Raw genomic sequence first — 12,917 nt, forward strand, 5'->3', positions numbered from 1 at the left:
AATCCACACATCCCATGCCATGCTTCCAACCTTCACAAATGCTCCCTTGGTTAACCTGTCAAGCCTTGTCCCGCTCGACTCTTGCCTTTTATCTTCTCCTTATCACTCTACAACAACTACCCTTGTGGTTGCTTATATAGTAGCAAGTCCCACAAAACTACTAAGTGGTATTACATAAACCATGTGCTAAAACCATGTGCTACCTAACCCACTGACCTCACATTTAATATTGGGCATTTAATTCTTTTCCCCAATATTAAATAATTACATGAAATATTTTCACAATGTTAGAATACAACTCATCAAGAATATTCCATGGGAATCTTTACATGTTGCACATCCATCTAGGTGGAACATTACATAATAAAATAAAATAATAAAATAACAATATTATGCAATGTGTGCAACACCCATTATCTCAACATGAAGTGGGTGGAGTTGAATCCTTGAAAGCATTTGGCACATTGATTTTTTTCTTCTTGACTCTCTTAGTCTTGCAATGATGCTCATCATGATTCAATTTTTTGCAATATGCACAAAATAGTTTGTCCTTCTTATCATTGTTTCCCTTCTTGTTCGAAGAAGAATTTCCTTGCTATGAGGAGGTTGATTGGATTGTCTTTTATTGTGATTTTTTACTTCCATTGCTTCTTGTTGTTGTTGGTAGAACTTTTTTCACTTTTATTTGATTGGTTCTCATTTCTAGCCACCAATGCTTTGGTCTTTGATGACTTGAGAATACCCATATCTATCAACTTGGATTGTTCCAACATTAACATTTTTGTGAATGCATCAAATGTAGGCTTGGTGAAAGCACTTCCTATGGTCAACCTGTGAGTGTTGTAACTCAACACAAAAGATGCATAGTTTGAAGGTAGCCCCTTCAAAATGTGATGAATCAATCGATCATCCTTCATGGGATTACCATAATATTTAAGTAGTGCTCTTAATTCATTGGCTTTGTTGATATAGTCTTGAATTGTGTCAAAAAAATTAGGATCCAAGAGAAGTTGGTCATCCTTAAACTGGTATCCCTTTTCATCATCCAACTTACCATACAAAGATTCAAGTTTGTCCCAAGCAAGCTTGGCTTCCTTAAAGCTAGAAATGTGTAAGAAGAGATCTTTATGAACACAACTCCTAATAATTCCTAAAGCCTAAATGTCTTTAATTTTCCAATCAACTAGTGTTGTAGTATCTTTGGGTTTGATAATTGTACCATCAACATATAGATTTAAACCTTTTTCCATTAATTTTCTCCAAACAATATCTTTCCATGTAGTATAATTGTGTGAAGTTAGAAGTGAAGTTTTAGGTGAACCCATGATGCAAAAAATGAAAAAGTGGACAAAAGAGAGATACAATAACATAGGAGACACCCCCCCCCCCCCTTCACTCAATAAAAAGACCCTCCTAAAAATGATGCTTTTGGAACTTTATATGTAGTGCATGTACAATAGGCCACTTGTCAAAATGTACAAAGTGGACTTCTAATTTTGTTGTTTATAAATGCCTTGTGAGGCTCAAATCTATCACTAAGCATTGTAGCTTAGATGTACAACAATTTTGTAAAGTAATCAAAGAAATACAATGCAAAAAATATCCTAACTCTAAAAGTGATATTTCTATCAACACAACCCCATAATCTGATCATAGATATGGAAAGTAGATAAAAAATTGCACACTTTGGAAAAAAAAATAGAACCTATTTTTGAGTCTAGATGAGCCCATACGAAGCATTTAAAGTTGCAAAAATGTAGGATTAGACAGGTACAATCACCAAAAAATTCAACTTCTAAAAAATCTATGAACCAAAACTAGAAAAGAATAGCACCACTAAAAGGTTCAGGAAATTCTACCCAAAATCAAAAAAAATTACACCTGATTTGGAGTCCGGATGACTGAGTTATGGCCTCCCAAAATCAGACAATCAAATCAAAACTAAATTTGGAAAGAGGTCTAGGCAAGAAACTACGAGGTTAAATTTGACAATCAAATGGTCATCACACTAGTTCAAGTTTAGCTAAAAATGATGTTTAAATGACTATCAAATTTAAGATAGTAAAATGCTTATGTTAACAAAAAAATTCCCTCCTGTCACATGGCAGATGATGTCAGCAAGGTACAAATGGGTCCACATGGTATACGATCACTAAAATGGAACAATATGGAATCTACTAACTCTATGTTATGGCCAAGTGAGATGTCTCCAATGTAGTGTATGGAAGAGTGCCACATGTCTGGCTGGCTTGTCTCGAGTCTGAGTCCAACATGGATAGAGGTTTGCATTGCTAGTGGGTGACATGTGTAACCGCTTTGCTAATGTGGGTTGCATGTATGAGCTAACTAGTCCCAAAAAAATGTAGATTCATAGACAATTTCCACATGGCATAGGAATGATGGCCAAATGTTACTATCAGAGTTGACATTAATGCCATCGTTAGTAGATTATAGTGGTGCTATAAAAACCTACCAAAGAATGAAAGTCTAGCCAGAGGAAAATGTGTCAGTGGTCATTAAATGGTTTTGTGGCTATCGAAGAATATGAAAAATGGGCAGGACACACTTTTTTGTTGGGTTGCCAGAACTGGAGCAACATCAGGCAATGTTTGAAATATGTCGGGAACACTTTGCTACCACTGGTGAAGAGGAAAGAGCCCCAAAAAATTTGTGATATGTAGGGAGGGAGAAATTAGCAATAATCCCACATACGATTTGTGAAGACCCTATAAGTTTATAAAGACAAGAGCCTATGGGTGTTTAAATGAAAGCAATAGCTGCCAGATGATGTAACTTGTCAAATGTTATGAGGGTAGAATTGGTTGATGTGTCTATCAGTGTGTGATGGATTTTAAAAGGAATATTCTACCTGAATATTCTCTGTGGCTGCCAAGGTTTCACCGCCTAATTCTAGCAAAAAAAAATTCTTTGCAGACTCGAGGGGCAAAAATTTTTTCCAAAAATTGCAAAAAATACTGATGAAAATGTAGAGAAAAATAAAATACTAATCTAAATTAAATTAAATTGCAGATGTAATAGATCATACCAAAGTTGCAAATTAGGCCTGCAGGTGTTGGTTTGTAAAAAAAAATTGCCTCAAATTTGACTATGGCCTTGGATAGGTGAATTTATAGTTAATTTTCATCAAAATGACATTCCAAACAAAATGGTGAGGTCCACTTTAGCTCTAGAGACACCCAATAACTACAACACTCTAGATCTAAGTTGAGTTGTCCTTAGAAAGGTGAAGCAAGAATGGTCTCAAATAGCTATGTGAAGAGAAACTCCCCAAGCTTTGCCACCATAAAATTTTTCTTAGGGAAAATTTACCCAAGATCAAGGAACTCAAGCACAAGCACAAGAATAGACTAGAAGAGTGAGACTAGAATAAAAATATATTATTCAATTCAATGTGAAAGTACACTAGTAGTGCCTATATATAAAGGCCTCTAGAATGCTTCTAGAATGCCTAGGAATTAGCATACAAATAAGTCTTACAACAAGGAACATGTCCACTAGAAGTGGATTATCCTCTATTAAGCATAGGAGTAAGTGCAATGATGAGAGGATAAACTTACAAATGTGTAGCATGCAAAATAGTTTTGTAGACACCATGTGCTTAATTAGGAGTGCAAATAATTTTGTTGTCTACATGACAACTCAGTTAATTATGAAAACTCCAGTGTTGTAGACACCATGTGCTGAATTAGAGTTGCTTACTCCAAAGTTGTCAACATGAAAACTCATAAGAGTACACAAACTCCTAAGTGTCTCACTAAGAAATAATAAAATAATGCATTAACCTAAGTAAACTCAAGTAAGTGTAAATGGTGAATATTTATTCACACCAACACCCGCCCTTAAGTGAAACTTAGGGGAATGTAGTTAAGCATATGAAATCTAGAATGAAAATACACGATGGGTCTTGGTTACTAGTCCATGTTAAGTACCCAAGTACATAATGCAATGCAATACAATCTCTCATAAAGTGGAGAAAGAGGGAAAACCTCATGGGAAAAACCCTCCCCCAAAAAGAAAGATAAAAAATCAAGATGCATGGATGGATGGAGTAATCAAGACCCCCCCATGTCAATATACATCAAGTATATACAAAAGTGAATTATGATAAGAACACAATCTCAAAAGAGGAAAAGGTCTACCACAAAAGAGAGAAGAAAGGAGACAAAATATTCATGCCCCCAAATGTAGAATACCCATCAGTGATAGTTGCTCCAATGTAGAAGTTGATCCAAGACTACTGAATAATGTTCCTCCCCTTTGGAATAAATAGTATCAAAGGTACAAATGAGATGCTTCCCCAATGAGTGGAAACAATCTCGATGATCAATGATGCCTCTGAAACTTGCTCAACTATCCTTGTGTCAATACTAACTAGCACCACTTTCAATGTTGCTGAAAAGTAGAATGTTGGATCTAGCAAGGATGGATGTAGAACATGGCCCAAAGAACCAATTGTCTCCTTGAATGATAAAGATACCTCCTACAACTATTGTACATAAGGATCCACAATCATATCAACCTGTGAACACTAATCATGTAGAGAATGGAGAAAAGGGTTAGAGTGGGCCCTCACAACAACTGAAGAAGGATCATCTTCATCAAAGAGAAGATGTATATTATCAATGACATCTCCCAAATTGGCAATGTATGACTCACAAACAAACGTAAAATATATGCTATGCAATCATCTCATGATGCTAGAGCTAGAAGACAAGATGTACCCTTCTATTTTAATTTCCATAAACCTATCACTATAGCAATGTATGCATGTGGAATGGGTTGATTTTGTGAACTCAGACTTCAACTGTCAATAGGACCCCACATATCTAAATTGGATGAATCACTATCATTGTTGTCAATATTAGTCTCCACAATGTATGAAGTTTGGAGAGGATTAGAGGATAAGCTAGGTGAAATTTCCTCAAAGTCAACATTCCTTTCTACAAATATCTCATGAGTCTCAAGATCCATAAGTCTATATTCCTTAACACTCTCTTCATATGCAATGAAAGTACAAGGCCTTGGTATTGGTGCCTTGTATTCCCTAGAAGATATGTTTTCCCATGCTAGACAACCAGAGATTCTGAAGTGTTTCACAACTAGTTTTTTGCCACACCATGCCTAAAAAGGAGTTTTTCCATCTACGGCATGATGAGGAGACCTATTAACTATGTGATTGGCACTGCTAATAGCTTCAACTTCAAGTGATGGATCAAGAGACTTGGCTTGAATCATACAACTTTCCATAGACTTAAGAGTTCTAATCCTTATTTTTGCAACACTTGTCTTTTGCGGACTGAATGCTCCTAGATTTTGAAGATGAATACCCTCAACCTCACAAAAGTTTCTAAGTCTTGAGTTCATGTATTTACTTTCATTGTCCATATGAAGAATTATGATGGTTTTTCTTGATTGTTTTTCAATAAGATTTTTGAAGACTAGAAACTCATCAAACACTTCATTCTTGTGATCATGAATGTAGACCCATGTGTAGCATGAATAATCATCAATGGAAGTGAGAATTTAGTGACCCTTGCTAACTGATGTTACTACAAAAGGACCTACTAGAATTGTGTGAACTAACTCAAGAGCAAGTGATGCTCTATAAGACTTCCTTTTATCATACTTCTCTTCTAGATGCATATCCATTGAACAAGATGAATACTCACCCCTAGAAAATTTGATTGTAGGTAGACCTTTGAACATTTTTTTTAGCAAATTTGATGAAGATAGTGGAAGGAAAGATGACCATACTGCTCATGCCATGATTTTTTTTGTGAATGAGATTAAGTTAACAAGGCATGTGAAGGAGACTTAGGCACAAAGTGGGAAAAAGAATAAAGCCTTTTGTGATGATTGACTTTACCAACTGCAACCATTGAATCACCTTTGAGATTACGCACCATTACTAAATTTGGAAGGAACTCAACTTTATTTCCATCTCCATAGTGAGTGATTTGATAGATTGAGAGAAAATTTGAGCTAAGGTTGGAAACATAGAGAACTTCTTTGAACTCCCCATTTTCCACCTCAACTTGTCCTTTCCCTTCAACTTCCATTTTTGTATCATCTCAAACAAAGATGTGTGATACCTTAGACTACTTCAATGAAGAAAAGTCTCCTTTTGAAGAACCCATATGATATGAGGCACCTAAGTTAAGAATCCATTCCACTAAAGAATTATAACCAGCCATAAGTGCTTGTCCTTTAACCTTTGAAGGGTGGAGTTGAATTCTTGGAAGCATTTGGCACATTGATTTTGTTCTTCTTGAGTAGGGTTTCCAACTCATCAATTCTCTTAATCTTGCAATGATGCTCATCATGATTCAATTTATTGCAATATGCACAAAATAGTTTGTCCTTCTTATCATTGTTTCCCTTCTTGTTCGAAGAAGAATTGTCTTGCTGTGAGGAGGTTGATTGGCGTGTCTCTAATTGTGATTTTTACTTCCACTACTTCTTGTTGTTTTTGGTAGAACTTTTGCCACTTTAGTTTGATTGGTTCTCATTGTTAGTCACCAATACTTTGGTCTTTGATGACTTGGGAATACCCATATCCATCAAATTGGATTGTTCCAACATTAACATTTTTGTGAATGCATCAAATGTAGGCTTCATGAAAGCACTTCCCCTAGTCAACCTGTGAGTGTTGTAACTTGACACAAAAGATGCATACTCTAAAGTTAGCCTCTTCAAAATGTGATAAATCAATCGATCATCCTTCATGGGATCACCACAATCTTTAAGTAGTGCTCTTAAGTCATTGGCTTTGTTTATATAGTCTTGAATTGTGTCAAAAAAGTTAGGATCCAAGAGAAGTAGGTCATCCTCAATTTGGTATCCATTTTCCTCATCCACCTTACCATACAATGATTCAAGTTTTTCCCAAGTAGGCTTGGCTTCCTTAAATCTAGAAAAGTGGAAGAAGAGATCTCTATGAACACAACTCCTAATAATTCCTAAAGCCTGATTGTCTTTAATTTGCCAATCAACTAGTGTTGTAGCATCTATGGGCTTGGTAATTATACCATCAGCAAATAGATTTAAAATTTTTTCCATTAATCTACTCCATACAATATCTTTCCATGTACTATAATTGTGTGAAGTTAGAAGTGGACTTTTAAGTGAACCCATGATGCAAAAAATGAAAAAAAAGCACAAAACAAAGACACCCCCCCTATTCACTCAATCAAAAGACCCCCCCACCCCCCAAAAAAAAAATTGATGCTTTTGACACTTTATATGTAGTGCAATGACAATAGGCCAGTTGTCAAAATGTACAAAATGGACTTCTAATTTTGCTATTTATAATTGCTTTTTGAGGCTCAAAGCTATCACTAAGCACTGTAGCTCATATGTACAACAATTTTGTAAAGTAATCAAAGCAATACAATGCAAAAAATGCCCTAAGTCTAAAAGTGATATTTTTCTCAACACAACACTATAATATGATTGTAGATTTGGAAAGTAGATGAAAAATTACACACTTTCAAAAGAAATGGAACCTATTTTCAAGTCTAGATGAGCCCATACAGAGCATTTGAAGTTGCAAAATGTAGGATTAGATAGGTACAACTACCAAAAAAAGAAATTTTTGACAAATCCATGCACCAAAACTAGAAAAGAATAGCACCACTAAAAGGTTCATGAAAGTATACCCAAAATCAAAAAACATTGCACCTGATTTGGAGTCTAGATGACTGAGTTATAGCCTCCCAAAGTCAGACTATCAAATCAAAACTAAATTTGGAGAGGGGTCTGGGTAGGAAACTGTAAGGTTAAATTTGATGATCAAATGGCCATTGTAGTAGTTCAAAATTGGCTTGGAATTATAGTCAAACGACTATCAAATTTAAGACATTAAAATGTTGATGTTAGCAAAAAAATCCCCTCCCCTCATGTGGTAGATGACATCAACAAGGTACAGATGTGTCCACATGGTGTATGGCTGCTAACATGGCATAGTACAAAATCTACTGACTGTATGGTATGCTCGAGTGAGGTGTCTCCAATGTAGCATATGAAAGAGTGTCACATGTCCAGCTAGCTTGTTGCAGGTCTGGGTCTGATATGGATAAGTCAACACTACTGGCAAGTGACACGTGTAACTTCTTTACTAACGTGGGCTCCACATAGGAGCTAACTAGTCCCATGAAACTATAGATTCATAGACAGTTACCACATGGCATAGGAAGGATGGCTAGATGTCACTGCCAGAGTTATCATTGATGTCGTCGAAAGTATATCGCAATGGTGCCATAAAAATCTACCAAAGAATAGAAGACCACCCAGAGGAATCTATGTTGGTGTTCTTTAAGTAGTTTTGTGGCTACCAAAGAGTATGGAAAATGGGTGGGACTCACTTTTCCAGTGGGATTTCCAGAACTGGAGCAGCGTCAAGTAATGTTTGAAACATGTTGGGAATACTTTGCTACCATTGGTGAAGTAGAAAGAGCACCAGAAAATTAGTGATATGTAGGAGAGGGGGGGGGAGATTAGCAATGAGCCCACATATGGTGTGTGAACACCCTATGGGTGTATAAAGACAAGAGCCTGCGGGTGTTTAACAAAAAGCAATGACCATCAAATGATGTAACTTGTCAAATGTTATGAGGGCAGACATGGTTGATGTGTCTATTGATGTGTGATGGAGTTTAAAAGGAATATTCTACCTGAATATTCTCTATGAGGATTAGGGTTTCACCACTAGGTTGTGAAAAAAAAAAAAAAATTGTACAAGACTGAGGGGTGAAAAAAATTCTGAAAATTTCCTCCAAAAATTGTGAAAAATACTGACAAAAATGGAAAGAAAAGTAAAATATTGATCTAAACTAAATTAAATTGTAGATCTAATAGATCATACCAGAGTTACAAATTGGGACTTCGGGTGGCAGTTTGCAAAAAAAATTGCCTCGAATTTGACTATGGCCTTGGATAGGTGAATTTATAGTTGATTTTCACCAAATCGATATTCTGAACACAATGGCAAGGTCCACTTTAGCTCTAGATGCTCCCAATGATAGTGATACTCTAGATCTAGGTCAAAGTGTCCTTAGAGAGGTGAAGCAAGAATGGTCTTGAAAAAATATGTAAAGAGAAATTCCCCAAGCTCTGACACCATTTAAGAATTTTTCTTAGAGAAAATTCACACAAGATCAAGGAACTCAAGGACATGCACAAGAATAGACCAGAAGAGTGTGATCAAAATAACAATATATTATTCAATTCAATGTGAAAGTACACTAGGAATGCCTATATATAAAAGCCTTTGGAATGCTTCTAGAATGCCTAGATATTAGCATACTAATAAGTCTTACAACAAGGCACATGTCCACTAGAAGTGGGTTATCCTCCATTAAGCACATGAGTAACTAGGATGATGAGAGGATAAGCCTACAAAGGTTTGGTATGCAAAATAATGTTGTAGACACCATGTGCTAAATTAGATTTTCTTACTCCAGTGTTGTCAACATGACAACTCATAAGAGTATGTAAAATCCTAAGTGTCTCACTGAGAAATAATAAAATAATGCATTGACCTAAGTAAACTTAAGTAAGTGTAAATAGTGAATATTTATTTACACCAAAACCCCCCTTAAGTGTAACTTAGGGGAATGCACTTAAGCTTATGAAAGCTAGAATGAAAATGCATGATTGGTCCCAGCTACTAGGCCATGTTAGGTACCCAAGTATATAATGTAATGCAATTCAATCTCTCATAAAGAAGAGAAAGAGGGAAAACCTCATGGGAAAACTACTTCCGCAAAAAGAGAGATGAAAAATCAAGATGCATGGATGGATGGAGTAATGAAGACACCCCCTTGTCAACGTACATCAAGTATATAAAAAAGAGAAGTATGAGAAGAACACAATCCCAAAAGAAAAATAGTTCCCCCCCTAAAAGAGAGAAGAAGAAAGGAGACAATATAGTCCCCCCCCCACAAATGTAAAATACCCATCAGTGATAGCTACTCCAATGTAGAAGCTTATCCAAGACTATTGAATAATGTTCCTCCCCTTTGGAAGAAATAGTATCATAGGTACAAATGAGATGCTTCCCCAATGTGTGGAAAGAATCCTAATCATCAATGATGCCTCTAAAACCTACTTAACTATCCCTATGTCAATAGTGACTGGTGCCCCTTCCAATGCTACTGAAATTAATAATGTCAAATATAGCAAGGATGGATCTAGAACATGTCCAAAGAACCATTTCCTTGAATGATAAAAAGACCTCCTACAACTGTTGTACATAATGATCCATAATCATATCAACCTATGAAGATTGATCATGTAGAGAATGGAAAAGAGGGTTGCAGTGGGCCCTCACAACAACTGAAGAAGGATCATTGTCATCAATAAGATGTCTATCATCAATGATGTCCCTCAAATCTGCTATCTATGAGTCCACAAAAAAACTTGAAATATCTACTATGTAGTCATCCCCTGATGCTAGAGCTGGTAGACAAGATGTACCCTGCTATTTTGATTTGCACAAACTTATCACTATAGTAATGTATGCATGTGGAATGGGTTGATGTTGTGAACTCGGATTGCAACTATCAATAGGACCCCACATATCTAAATTTGATGAATCACTATCATTGTTGTCACTATCGGTTTCCACAATGTATGAAGTGTGGAGAGGATTAGAGGATAAGTTGGGTGAACTTTCCTCAAAGTGAACATTCCTCTCTACAAATATCTCATATTCACTAGATCAATAAATCTATATGCCTTAATGTTCTCTTCATATCCAATGATAGTACAAGGCCTTGGAGGTGGTGCCTTACATTCCCTAGAAAATATGTTTGCCCATGCTAGACAACCAAAGATTTTGAAGTGTTTCACAACTAGTTTTCTACCACACCATGCTTCAAAAGGAGTTTTTCCATCTAAGGCATGATGAGGAGACCTATTGAGTATGTGATTGGCATTGCTAATAGCTTTGACTTCAAGTGATGGATCAAGAGACTTGGCTTGAATCATACAACTTATCATAGACTTAAGAGTTCTAATCCTCATTTCTACAACACTTATCTTTTGTGAACTAAATGCTACTATATTCTAAAGATGAATACTCTCAAGCTTACAAAATTCTCTAAGTCTTGAGTTCACATATTTGCTTTCATTGTTCATAAAAAGAACTTTGATGGCTTTTCGTGATTGTTTTTCAACAAGATTTGTGAAGTCTAGAAACTTATCAAACACTTCATTCTTGTGATCATGAAAGTAGACCCATGTGTGGCATGAAAAATCATCAATGGAAGTGAGAATTTAGTGACCCTTGCTAACTGATGTTACTGCAAAAGGACTTGCTAGAATTGTGTGAACCAACTCAAGAGCGAGTGATGCTCTGCAAGAGTTCCTTTTATCATACTTATCTTCTAGATGCATATCTATTGAACAAGATGAACACTCACCCTTAGAAAAGTTGATTGTAGGTAGACCTTTGACCATGTTGTTTGAGAAAAGTTGATGAAGATAGTGGAAGGCAAGATGACCATACTACTCATGTCGTAATGTAGTTTGTGAATGAGATTGAGTTAATAAGGCACGTGAAGGATACTTCGGCACAAAGTGGGAAAAAGAATAAAGCCTTTTGTGATGATTGACTTTACCCACTGCAACCACTGAATCATCTTTGAGATTGCACACCATTACTAAATCTAGGAGGAAGTCAACTTTATTGCCATCTCCATAGTGATTGATTTGATAGATTGAGAGGAGATTTGAGCTAAGGTTGGGAACATAGATAACTTCTTTGAACTCCCCATTTCCCATCTCAACTTGTCACTTCCCTTCAACTTCCATGTTTGTATCATCTCTGACAAAGATGTGTGGTACCTTAGACTACTTCGATGAAGAAATGTCTCTTTTTGAAGAACCCATATGATATGAGGCACTTGAGTCAAGAATTCACTCTGCTGAAGAACTTGAACCAGCCATAAGTGCTTTCCCTTTTCCCTTTGAAGTGGGTGGATTTGAATCCTTGGAAGCATTTGGCACATTGATTTTTTTCTTCTTGAGTAGGTTTTTCAATTCATTGACTCTCTTAGTCTTGCAATGATGCTCATCATGATTCAGTTTCTTGCAATATGCACAAAATAGGTTGTCCTTCTTATCATCATTTCCCTTCTTGTTCGAAGAAGAATTTCCTTGCTATGAGGAGGTTGATTGTTGTGTCTCTGATTATAATTTTTTACTTCCATTGCTACTTCTTATTTTTGGTAGAACTTTTTCCACTTTAATTTGATTGGTTCTCATTTCTAGCCACCAATGCTTTGGTCTTTGATGACTTGAGAATACCCATATCTATCAACTTGGATTGTTCCAACATTAACATTTTCGTGAATGCATCAAATGTAGGCTTGGTGAAAGAACTTCCTATGGTCAACCTGTGAGTGTTGTAACTCAACACAAAAGATGAATAGTCTAAAGGTAGCCTCGTCAAAATGTGATGAATCAATTGATCATCCTTCATGGGATTACCACAATCTTTAAGTAGTGCTCTTAATTCATTGGCTTTGTTGATATAGTCTTGAATTGTGTCAAGATTTTTAGGATCCAAGAGAAGTAGGTCATCCTCAATTTGGTATCCCTTTTCATCATCCAACTTACCATACAATTATTCAAGTTTGTTTGAAGCAGGCTTGGCTTCCTTAAAGCTAGAAATGTGGAAGAAGACATCTCTATGAACATAACTCCTAATAATTCCTAAAGCTTGATTGTCATTAATTTTCCAATCAACTAGTGTTGTAGCATCTATGGGTTTGGTAATTGTACCATCAAAATACAAATCTAAACCTTTTTCCATTAATCTACTCCATACAATATCTTTCCATGTAGCATAATTGTGTGAAGTTAGAAGTGGAATTTTAGGTGAACCCATGATG

This window comes from Cupressus sempervirens, chromosome 6 (assembly GCF_028749045.1).
Source record: "Cupressus sempervirens isolate cs-2001-9-10 chromosome 6, ASM2874904v1, whole genome shotgun sequence".
Lineage (NCBI taxonomy): Eukaryota > Viridiplantae > Streptophyta > Pinopsida > Cupressales > Cupressaceae > Cupressus > Cupressus sempervirens.